Source organism: Callithrix jacchus, chromosome X (genome assembly GCF_049354715.1).
Source record: "Callithrix jacchus isolate 240 chromosome X, calJac240_pri, whole genome shotgun sequence".
Taxonomy (NCBI): domain Eukaryota; kingdom Metazoa; phylum Chordata; class Mammalia; order Primates; family Cebidae; genus Callithrix; species Callithrix jacchus.
The window spans coordinates 144,382,575-144,394,362 of NC_133524.1; the positions used below are offsets into that span (position 1 = coordinate 144,382,575).

The window sequence follows — 11,788 nt, forward strand, 5'->3', positions numbered from 1 at the left end:
TTCCTAAATAAAACCAATTCTGCATAGATCTCTGTCCACAACAGAAAAAGGAAGTGTGAGGCCCAAGACAGGTGGAAGGGGAGCAATTACAGACTTATTATCCACCTAGCAAGGGTTCCACAAACATCCTGCATAAGCTTTGCAATTGCCACTTTCCTGTACATTGATAGATGTTATCAAGCTATTTACTCTAAAATGAAGAGGAATAAAACAAAGATTTATCTTCCTGACCAAATATACTCCTCCAATTATATATATTTTTTAGCACCAGGCACACAGTAGACATGCAATAAATCATAGTTATTATTGCATTATCTTGATTGTGTCACTCATAATTCAGAAATATGAGATTAAACCTTTCTAATAGTCCTGCATTTCCTGAACCTAATTCTCTTAACAAAGACATTAGCTTCATAGACATCACCATAATTTTTTTCTTTTATAAAATTGTTTTATTCACAGTGTTTTTGGAGCTTGTGAATACAAGCTACACTCATCACAGACTGTCAAGTAGTCTCCTCTATGCCAGTTCTCTTTACAGTAAGTTTTTTTTAAGTGAGTTGTTAAATGTCACAGTCAGCTGCGTTAAGAGCAGATGTGATTAGGTGATGGCAAAACAAGCAGAAACCCTGACATTTAACCTTGTAGGTGAAACTTTTACAAATACAGTTTAAGCTAGTTGGTGGTTTTCGCCACATTATTTAAGTTTAAAAACAGATGATGCATTTTTTAGGTGAAATATAATCAATTTCTTCCAAATTGATTAGTGTCAGATGTAGAATGAAAAATATTAGAAATAAAAGAAAAATATCAGTAAGCTAAATGATGGGTTCAGAGCTCAAAAGACATGACCTTGGTTTTCAATTTCCTGATTGTAATATAAAGCCTTTGTTGTTAGCAGTTATATTATTATTGTGCTCTGAGGTTTAGTTTGGGCTTTCAGAGAAACCAGTGCATTTTCATCATTTCATATTCAGGAAATGGTGGAAAAGAAACTAAAGTGTATTGAATGAATGCTTCATGCTGGGTACTTTCATAAACATTCTCTTACTTAATCCTCACAACATCATGTAATATACAGATCATTATGTCAACTTCAGTGCTGAAAAAAATAAGCTCAGGCAATTTAAGTAATCTATTCATGGTCACACCATTTGTAATTGATGGTCTTTACATCCAAGCCCACGTTACAGCAGGTATTGAAAAATTGTCTAAAATTCTGATGCTTCATTAATTCAAAGAGTTCTGTTGCCAATTAATTCAAGTGACTGATGCTGTACTATAGTTCAAAAGCAATTGAATTTGCATACCATCATTTCTGTCTACAGAAAGTATTGTTCTACCTTTTCCTAAAAGATTTATACAATTATACACATTTGTCTCTTGTTTTTTTCTTCTAAGAAAAATGTGCTCAATTCTCTCCCACATGCACAAGCAGACTGTTAATTTTACTTAATAACTGAGCTCATTTGTGATTATATACCAGGTATGAATTTCAGTCCAGAATGTCAAATGCACAAGAAATATTACTTTCTTTGTTTTTCTATAATGCAAATCTATCTCTATTTTGAGCTTCATTTCACCTAGATGGCAAAAACATAATCTCAGTCAATGTAAGGTCCTCCTATTTCCCCAGGGTTATATCTACATTGCAGGAATCTTCTACAACACCAAGACAAAAGACGGTGTGGAACCTTGCTCTTGAGCTAAGCACACATCCCTCGAGATGTATTTTGCTACCTTAAGATCCTAAGTCTTCGTGCAGCCTCTGCATCACACAGGAGTCTTTTGCTGCTTCAGTGCTGGAAGCACAAGCAATCCTGAGGCTTAGTAGGGACCCATCTGTGCAGACACCACTCACATTCATTGTCTTGCCACTTCTGTGGGGCTCTGCCTAGGAAAAGAAAACAGTTTACAGGACCCCTCTTTCCAAGGTCCACTAACATTTGTGCTCTAATCAAATTATCTCTATTAGTTCTGCCCTCCAGCCTGGAGAAACCTGTCTCTAGTCCAGTAGGTGAGAGCCACCATTTCTTTCCTTCTCCTATGTTTCATCCCCCAAAAATCTTCCAAGTAACTCTAATGGCTTAGACTTATGAAGCACACACTAGAGAGAGGACTTGCATACATTTTCTGCCTTCTGTCCTGTCATATCTCTCCCCTGATATAACGAGCAGAGACAGAGCCATGTGCTTGAACATGGAAATGAGAAAGAGGTAAATACATAAAGAAGACAAAAACTGAGCTAATATTTCAAAAATATTACCCCACCAAATTTATATGGCCTTTTTGAAATGCACATCCGCCTGACTGCCCCACCATTCATTTAAAAGGTATTCAGTGAATGATGCCAAAAAGGCATAAAATAAGATCATAACTTCATCTAAAAGATAAGACATGCACACCAAAAGATACCTAACGTGCAAAGAAACAATCAGATGCTAAGAACCCAAATAAAACCTAAGTTGAAGACTAAAGGAATTCCAGGAAGGGAGTAATTGCCAGAGGCTAAGGCAGTCAGGGGTATTGTTGAGACTACCAACTAGGTGACAAACTTTGAAGGTCTTCTGTGTTGAGAAAACTGAGAACTGGCTCTGGGCTGGCAAGATGGCTGAATCGAACAGCTCTGGTCTGCAGCTCCCAGCGAAATCAATGTAGAAGCTGGGTGGTTTCTGCATTTCCAACTGAGGTACCCGGCTCATCTCATTGGGACTGGTTAGACAGAGGGTGTAGTCCAGAGAAGGCAAGCCAAAGCAGGGTGGGTCATCACTTCACCTGGGAATCTCAACGGGTTGGGGAACTCCCTCTCCTAGCCAAGGGAAACCTTGAGGGACTGTGCTGTGAGGAGTGGTGCATTCCAGCCCAGATACTACACTTTTTCCGTGGTCTTCACAACCCGCAGACCAGGAAATTCCCTTGGATACCTACCCCACCAGGGCCCTAGGTTTCAAGCACAAAACAGGGTGGCCATTTGGTCAGACACCAAGCTAGCTGCAGGTGTTTTTTATCCTACCCCAGTGGGCATGCCAGTAAGACAGAACTGTTCACGCCCCGGGAGAGGGGGCAGAAGCCTGAGAGCCAAGTGGTCTAGTTCTGCAGATCCCACCCCCATGGAGCCAGCAAGCTAAGAACAACTGGCTTGAAATTCTCACTGCCAGCATAGCAGTCTGAAAGTCTCAAGTCACCCTGGGATTCTTGAGCTTGGTGGTAGGAGGGGCATCCACCATTACTGAGGCTTGAGTAGGCAGTTTTTCCCTCACAGTGTAAACAAAGCCACCATGAAGTTCAGATTGGGTGGAGCAGACCCCAGTGTCACAAAACCACTGAAGCCTATCTGCCTCTCTAGATTCCTCCTCTCTGGAAAGGGCGTCTCTGAAAGAAAGGCAGCAGCCCCAGATCAGGGGCTTATAGATAAAACTCCCATCTCCCTGGGACAGAGCACCTGGGGGAAGGTGCGACTGTGGGTGCAGCTTCAGCAGACTTAAACGTTCCTACCTGCTGGCTCTGAAAAGAGCAGCAGATCTCCCAGCACAATGCTCAAGCTCTGCTATGGGACAGACTGCTTCCTCAAATGAGTCCCTGACCCCCATGCCTCCTGACTGGAAGACACCTCCCAGCAGGGATCAACAGACACCTCATATAGGAGAGCTGCAGCTGGCATCTAGTGGGTGCCCTTCTGGGACATAGCTTCCAGAGGAAGGAACTGGCAACAATCTTTGTTGTTCTGCAGCCTCCACTGGTGATATCCAGGAAAACAGGGTCTGGAGTGAACCTCCAGCAAACTCCAGCAGACCTGCACCAGAGGGGCGTGAGTATTAGTAGGAAAACTAACAAACAGAAAAAAATAGCAACAACATCAACAAAAAGGATGTAAACACCAAAACCCCATTCAAAGTTCACCAACATCCAAGAATAAAGGTAGATAAATTCACAAAGATGAGAAAAAAAAACAGCATAAAAAGGCTAAAAATTCCAAAATCAGAATGCCTCTTCTCCTCCAAAGGATTACAACTCCTTACCAGCAAGGGAACAAAACTGGATGGAGAATGAGTTTGATGAATTGACAGAAGCAGGCTTCAGTAGGTGGGTAATAACAAACTCCTCCAAACTAAAGGAGCATGTTCTAACTCAATGCAAGGAAGCTAAGAACCTTGAAAAAAGGTTAGTGGAATTCTAACTAGAAAACCCAGTTTAGAGAAGAATATAAATGACCTGATGGAGCTGAAAACATAGCACGAGAACTTCGTGAAGCATGCACAAGTATCAATAGCCAAATTGATCAAGAGGAAGAAAGAATATCAGAGATTGAAGATCAACTTAATATAATAAAGTATTAAGACTAGAGAAAAAAGAATGAAAAGGAACAAACAAAGCCTCCAAGAAATATGGGACTATGTGAAAAGACCAAACCTATGTTTGACTGGTGTACCTGAAAGTGACAGGGAGAATGGACCCAAGTTGGACAACTTCAGGATATTATTCAGGAGAATTTTACCAACCTAGCAAGACAGACCAACATTCAAATTCAGGAAATAGAGAGAACACCACAAAAACACTCCTTGAGAAGAGCAACTCCAAGACATATAATCATCAGATTCACCAAGGTTGAAATGGAGGAAAAAATGTTAAGGGCAGCCAGAGAGAAAGGTCAGGTTACCCATAAAGGGAAGCCCATCAGACTAACAGCAGATCTCTTGGCAGAAACCTTACAAGCAAGAAGAGAGTGGGGGCCAATATTCAACATTCTTAAAGAAAAGAATTTTCGACCCAGAATTTCATATCCAGCCAAACTAAGCTTCATAAGCAAAGGAGAAATAAAATCTTTTAGAGACAAGAAAATACTGAGGGATTTTGTCACCACCAGCCCTGCCCTACAAGAGCTCCTGAAAGAAGGACTAAATATGGAAAGAAAAAAAACTGCTATCAACCACTGCAAAAACATACCAGATTGTAAAGACCATAGACAATATGAAGAAAGTGCATCAACTAATGGCCAAACCAGATAGCATCATAATGACAGGATCAAATTCACACATAACAATATTAACCTTAAACGTAAATGGACTAAATGTCCCAATTAAAAGACACAGACTGGCAAATTGGATTAAGAGTCAAGACCAATTGGTGTGCTGTATTGTATTCAGGAGACCCATCTCATGTGCAAAGACACACGTAGGCTCAAAATAAATTGACGTAGGAATACTTACCAAGCAAATGGGAAGCAAAAAAGGAAGGGGTTGCAATCCTAGTCTTTGATAAAACAGATTTTAAACCAGCAAAGATCAAAAAAAGACAAAAAAAGGGCATCACATAATGGTAAAAGGATCAATGAAACAAGAAGTGCTAACTATCCTAAATATATATGCACCCAATACAGAAGCACCCAGGTTCATAAAGCAAGTACTTAGAGACCTGCAAAGAGACTTAGACTCCCACACAATAATAGCGGGAGAATTTAACAACCCGTTGTCAATATTAGACAGATAAATAAGACAGACAATTAGCAAGGATATACAGGACTTGAACTCAGCTCTGGACCAAGCAGACCTAATAGACATCTACACAAGTCTCCACCCCAAGTCAACAGAATATACATTCTTCCCAGCACTACTTCACACTTACTCTAAAATTGACCACATAATTGGAAGTAAAACACCCCTCAGCAAATGCAAAATAATAGAAATCATAACAAACAGTCTCTCAGACCACAGTGCAATCAAATTAAAACTCAGGATTAAGAAACTCACTCAAAAATGCACAGCTACATGAAAACTGAGCAACTTGCTCCTGAATTACTACTGGGTAAATAACAAAATTAAGGCAGAAATAAATAAGTTATTTGAAACCAATGAGAACAAAGACACACGTACCAGAATCTCTGGGGCACAACAAAAGCAGTGTTTAGGAGGAAATTTATAACCCTAAATGCCCACAGGAGAAAGTGGGAAAGATATAAAATTGACACTCTAACATCACAATTAAAAGAACTAGAGAAGCAAGAGCAAACAAATTCAAACACTAGCAGAAGATGAGAAATAACTAAGTTCAGAGCAGAACTAAAGTAGATAGAGACATGAAAAATGCTTTAAAAAATCAATGAATCAAACAGGCATCAAAAAAATGATAAAGATGAGGTCACCAATGACCCCACAGAAAGACAAACTACCACGAGAATAGTATAACACCTCTACACAAATAAACTAGAAAATCTAGAAGGAGTAGTTAAATTCCTAGACACATACACCCTCCCATGACTAAATGAGGAAGAAGTCCAATCCCTGAATAGACCAATAACAAGCTCTGAAATTGAGCCAGTAATTAATAGCCTACCAAGCAAAAAAAAAAAAAAAAGCCCAGGACCAGACAGATTCATAGCAAAATTCTACCAGAGGTACAAAGAGGAGCTGGTACCATTCCTTCTGAAACTATTCCAAACAACAGAAAAAGAGGGACTCCTCCCTCATTTTATGAGGCCAGCATCATCCCGATACTGAAACCTGGCAGAGCCACAACAACAACAGAAAATTTTGGGCCAATATCCCTGATGAACATTGAAATGAAAATCCTCAATAAAATACTGGGAGCTAATTCCAGCAGCACATCAAAAAGCTTACCCACCATGATCACATTGGCATCATCCCTGGGATGCAAGGCTGGTTCAACATACACAAATCAATAAACATAGTTGATCACATAAACAGAACCAATGACAAAAACCACATGATTATCTCAATACATGCAAAAAAAAGCCTTCAATATAATTCAACAGCCCTTCAAGCTAAAAACTCTCAATAAACTAGGTATTGATGGAATGTATCTTGAAATAATAAGAGCTATTCATGACAAAACTACAGCCAATATCATGCTGAATGGGCAGAAGCTGGAAGCATTTCCTTTGAAAACTGGAACAAAACAAGGATGCCCTCTCTCACCACTCCTATTAAATATAGTACTGGAAGTTCTGCCCTCGGCAATCAGTCAAGAGAAAGAAATAAAGCATATTTAAATAGGAAGAGAGGAAGTCAAATTGTTTCTGTTTGCAGATGACATGATTGTATATTTAGAAAACCCCATTATCTCAGCCCAAAATCTCCTTAAGTTGAAAAGCAACTTCAGCAAAATCTCAGGATACAAAATCAATGTGCAAAATCACAAGCATTTCTATACACCAATAATACACAAACAGAAAGCCAAGTCAGGAATGAACTCCAATTTATAATTGCTACAAAGAGAATAAAATACCTAGGAATACAACTAACAAGGGAAGTGAAGGACCTCTTCAAGGAGAACTGCAAACCAGTTCTCAAGGAAATAAGAGAGGACAGAAACAAAAACAAAAAAAATTCCATGCACATGGACAGGAAGAATCAATATCATGAAAATGGCAATACTGCCCAAAGCAATTTCAAGATTCAATGCTATTCCTATCAAGCTAACATTGACTTTCTTCACAGAATTGGAAAAAACTACTTTAAATTTAATGTGGAATCAAAATAGAGCCCTTATAGCTAAGACAATCCTAAGCAAGAAGAACAAAGCTGGAGGCATCACACTACATGACTTCAAACTATACAACAAGGCTACAGTAACCAAAAGAGCATGGTACTGGTCGCAAAACAGATACATAGACCCATGGAACAGAACAGAGGCCTCAGAAATAATGCCACACATCTACAGCATCTGATCTTTGAGAAACCTGACAAAAACAAGCAACAGGTTAAAGATATCCTATTTAATAAATGGTGTTGGAAAAACTGGCTAGCCATATGCAGAAAACTGAAACTGGACCCCTTCCTTATACCTCATACAAAAATTAACTCAGGATGGATTAAACACTTAAATGTAAGACCTAGAGCCATAAAAACTCAAGACAAAAACCTAGGCAATACCATACAGGACACAGGCATGAGCAAAGACTTCATGACTAAAACACAAAAAGCAATGGCAACAAAAGCCAAAATTGACAAACAAGATCTGATTAAACTAAAGAGCTTCTTCTGCACAGCAAAAGAAACTAGCATCAGAGTGAGCAGGCAACCTACAGAATGGGAGAAAATATTTGCAATCTATCCATCTGACAAAGGTCTAATATCCAGGGGCTATAAGGAATTTAAACAAATTTACAAGAAAAAAAAAACCAACCCCATCAGAAAGTGGGCAAAGGATATGAACAGACACTTTTCAAAAAAAGACATTTATGCAGTCAACAAACATATTTTTAAAAGCTCTTCATCGCTGGTAATTCGAGAAATGCAAATCAAAACCTCAATGAGATACCATCTCACATCAGTTAGAATGGCGATCATTAAAATGTCATGAATCAACAGATGTTGGAGAGGATTTGGAGAAATATGAACACTTTTACAGTATTAGCGGGAGCGTAAATGAGTTCAACCATTGTGGAAGACAGTGTGGTGATTCCTCAAGTATCTAGAACCAGAAATAACATTTGACCCAGCAATCCCATTACTGGGTATATACTCAAAGGATTATAAATCATTCTACTATAAAGATACATGCACGCGTATGTTTATTGCAGTATTATTCACAATAGCAAAGACTTGGAACCCATCAATGATACACTGGATAAAGAAAATGCCCATCAATGTACACTGGATAAAGAAATGTGGCATATATATGACATGAAATACTACACAGCCATAAAAAGGATGAGTTCATGTCCTTTGCAGGGACATGGATGAATCTGGAAACCATCATTCTCAGCAAACTAACACAGGAACAGAAAACCTAACACCACATGTTCTCACTCATAAGTGATAGTTGAACAATGTGAACACATGGACACAGACACAGGGAGGGGAATATCACACACCAGGGCCTGTCAGGGGCTGAGGGACTAGGGGAGGGATAGCATTAGGAGAAATATCTAATGAAGATGATACGTTGATGGGTGCAGCAAACCACCATGGCACGTGTATACCTATGTAACAAACCTGCACCTTCTGCACATGTACCCCAGAATTTAAAGTGTAATTTAAAAAAAGGAAACTAAAAAAAAAAAAGAAAACTGAGAAGTAAGAAGAAGGATACTATAGGCAAGGGAGAAATAAGCTACTTCTGTTTTCTCCCCCTTCTCATCCATCCTGTACATTGTTGCTGTAATAATTTTCCCAAAACAACAATTTCATTCACACTTTCAAGTTCATTCACCTCACTCTTCAGCTTGGCTTTCATGACAATGCCTCCACTACTTCATGAAACACCAGGAAAATTATAAAGTACTAGATGGATACACACACATACACACACACACACACAGAGAAAGAGAGAGAGAGAGAGAGAGCAAGTCAGTATAGGAGGAGATGGCAGGATCAAAATTTTACAAGTTGAAAAGCTGATAACTGACTTATCAAACACAAGTAACCTGATGCAGCCATAAAAAGGAAGAAGATCATGTCCTTTGCAGGGACATGGAAGAAGGGCTCTCAACCCACATCTAAAGAGAGGATTCTTGGATCTCACACAAGAAAGAATTCAAGGTGAGTTGCAGAGTGCAGTGATAAGATTTTGAAAGCTACGCTGATATAGAGTAGGGCATCCTCAGAAATTAAGCAGAGGCATGTTCTCACTCGAAAGTGGATGTTGAACAATGAGAACACACGGACACAGGGTGGGGAACATCATATACTGGGGCCTGGGGTGTGGGGGGATAAGGGAGGAATAGCAGGGGGTAGGGGGATTGGGGAGGGACAGCATTAGGAGAAATGTCTAATGTAGATGATAGGGTGATGGATGCAGCAAACCCCAACAATGGCACGTGTATACCTATGTAACAAACCTGCACCATCTTCCCATGTACCCCAGAACTTAAAGTATAATAAATATGGTTTTTAAAAAAGAAGAGAAAAAAATAAGCAGAAGAATGCAATATCTTTAAGCTTTTCTTATATAGGCGTCCTGTCCATGTAAAGCCTAAACTAAGCTGTAACTATGTTCAGGAGAGCAGACGGGATAAGAGAATTTATTATTCTAGTGATTAAAAGAGAACTATCCTTGACATTTTAGTGGGCAAGTACATCAAAACATAAATATAATTATTTTAAAAGCACATATTGTTTTTGAGTGTTGGGACATCTAGACCTTCTGCTATTGTAGCGTGTCCTTGTAGGTTTTTCTCAACTATGAACACTTTATGACGATGAGTCATAGCTGGAACGGAAAGTGCCTTTTTAGTCTCCAGTTGGAGCTGATCTTAAAATGGTGTCACCCTGGTTCTGCTAAGCTCCGGTTTCCCTAACAGATATTTTACTGAGGATGTCTAAGTAGCATATTAATCAATTCCATATCACATCATGGCAGACACTGTTGGTTGCCTTTCCAAGGGTTATTTTCTCTATGTCTTTTTGTCTTCACTGATAGGGCCATGTTCTTGTCTAAGGACCAGTGCAACCAGTCCAAACAAGTCATAACATGCCATTCCACTTGACCATTGACTGTTAGAGATGGGTGTATTTGAAACTGTTTTTGGCTACCTAGATGTAAGATAAAGTTTATTTGGGGCAATACAGTTCTACCTTACAGAGAATTATATAAAACAGGGTTTGTTTGCTGTCTTCCTTCCCATTATACCATGTATCTTGTTATGTGAATATCTGGAGCTTCAGTAGACATCTTGTAACCAATAGGCGATATGCCAAGGAATGGAAGAACAGAATTATGAAAAGAGCTTGGCTTGTGGACTATGACTTTGAACACTCAAAGTGTAACTATCTTCTACCAAATTTTTTCTTCACTAAATAGTTAATATATTGCTGGTTTAAACCATTGCTGGTTAGAGTTCTGCTACTTGCACTGAAAAGCAGCACACATTGAGCAATTCCTTTTCTACGTTTAATAGAAACCTCCACATCTATGAATATATATGTGTTCCTTATGAATTTATTTGATAATGTAAAAAGGTGAAAGAAAAATGGACAACTATCATTTGAAGTATGACTGAAGATTTATGCAGCCATTAAGAAAAGCTTTTGAGGGGTCCAACGTGGCTCCCACCGGAGATCGTGGCGCTTGCGAAGGCGAGGTCATGAGTTCAAGGCTAACCTGAGCAACCTTATAAGCTCAAACTGATTGGCAAAAAAAAAAAAAAGGAAAAACTTTTGATTCTCACTTCAGCAGCATATATACTAAAATGGAATGATAGAAGATTAGCATGTCCCTTGTACAAAGATGACATGAAAACTTATGAAGCATTCCATATTTTTCCTCGTGAGCAAAAAAGGAAGTAAGGTCATTTACAGACAAGCAATCCTTAGTGAATTTTTCAACACCAGGCTTGCCTTGCAAGAGCTCCTGAAGGAAACACTGAATATGAAAAGAAAAAACAACTACCAGCACTATAAAAACACAATGAATTACACACATCAGTGACACCATGAAGCAACCACATAAATAAGCCTGCAAAATAACCAGCTACCATCATGCTGATAGGATCAAATTCACACATAGCAATACTAACCTTAAATGTAAATGGGCTAAATGTCCCAATTAAAAGACAAAGGTGGCAAGCTTGATAGAGTGATGACACATTCGTATGCTATCTTCAAGATACCTATCTCATGCAAAGACACACATAGGCTCAAAATAAAGGGATGGAGGAAAATTTACAAAGCAGATGGAAACAGAAAAAAGCAGGGGTTGAAATCCTAGTTTCTGACAAAACAGATTTTAAACCACCAAAGTTCAAAAAAGACAAAAAAGGGCATTACACAGTAGTAAAAGTTCAATTCAACAAGAAGACCTAACTATCTTAAATATATATGCACCCAAT

General features: G+C 38.9%; 1 non-coding gene across 1 annotated transcript; it reads left to right on the forward strand.

The window, feature by feature from the left end:
• Positions 1-11,120: 11,120 nt before the first annotated feature.
• Positions 11,121-11,222, forward strand: LOC118150763 (U6 spliceosomal RNA). Its single transcript, XR_004738910.1, has one exon. It is a non-coding gene; the product is annotated as a U6 spliceosomal RNA (small nuclear RNA).
• The last annotated feature ends 566 nt before the right edge of the window (positions 11,223-11,788 follow it).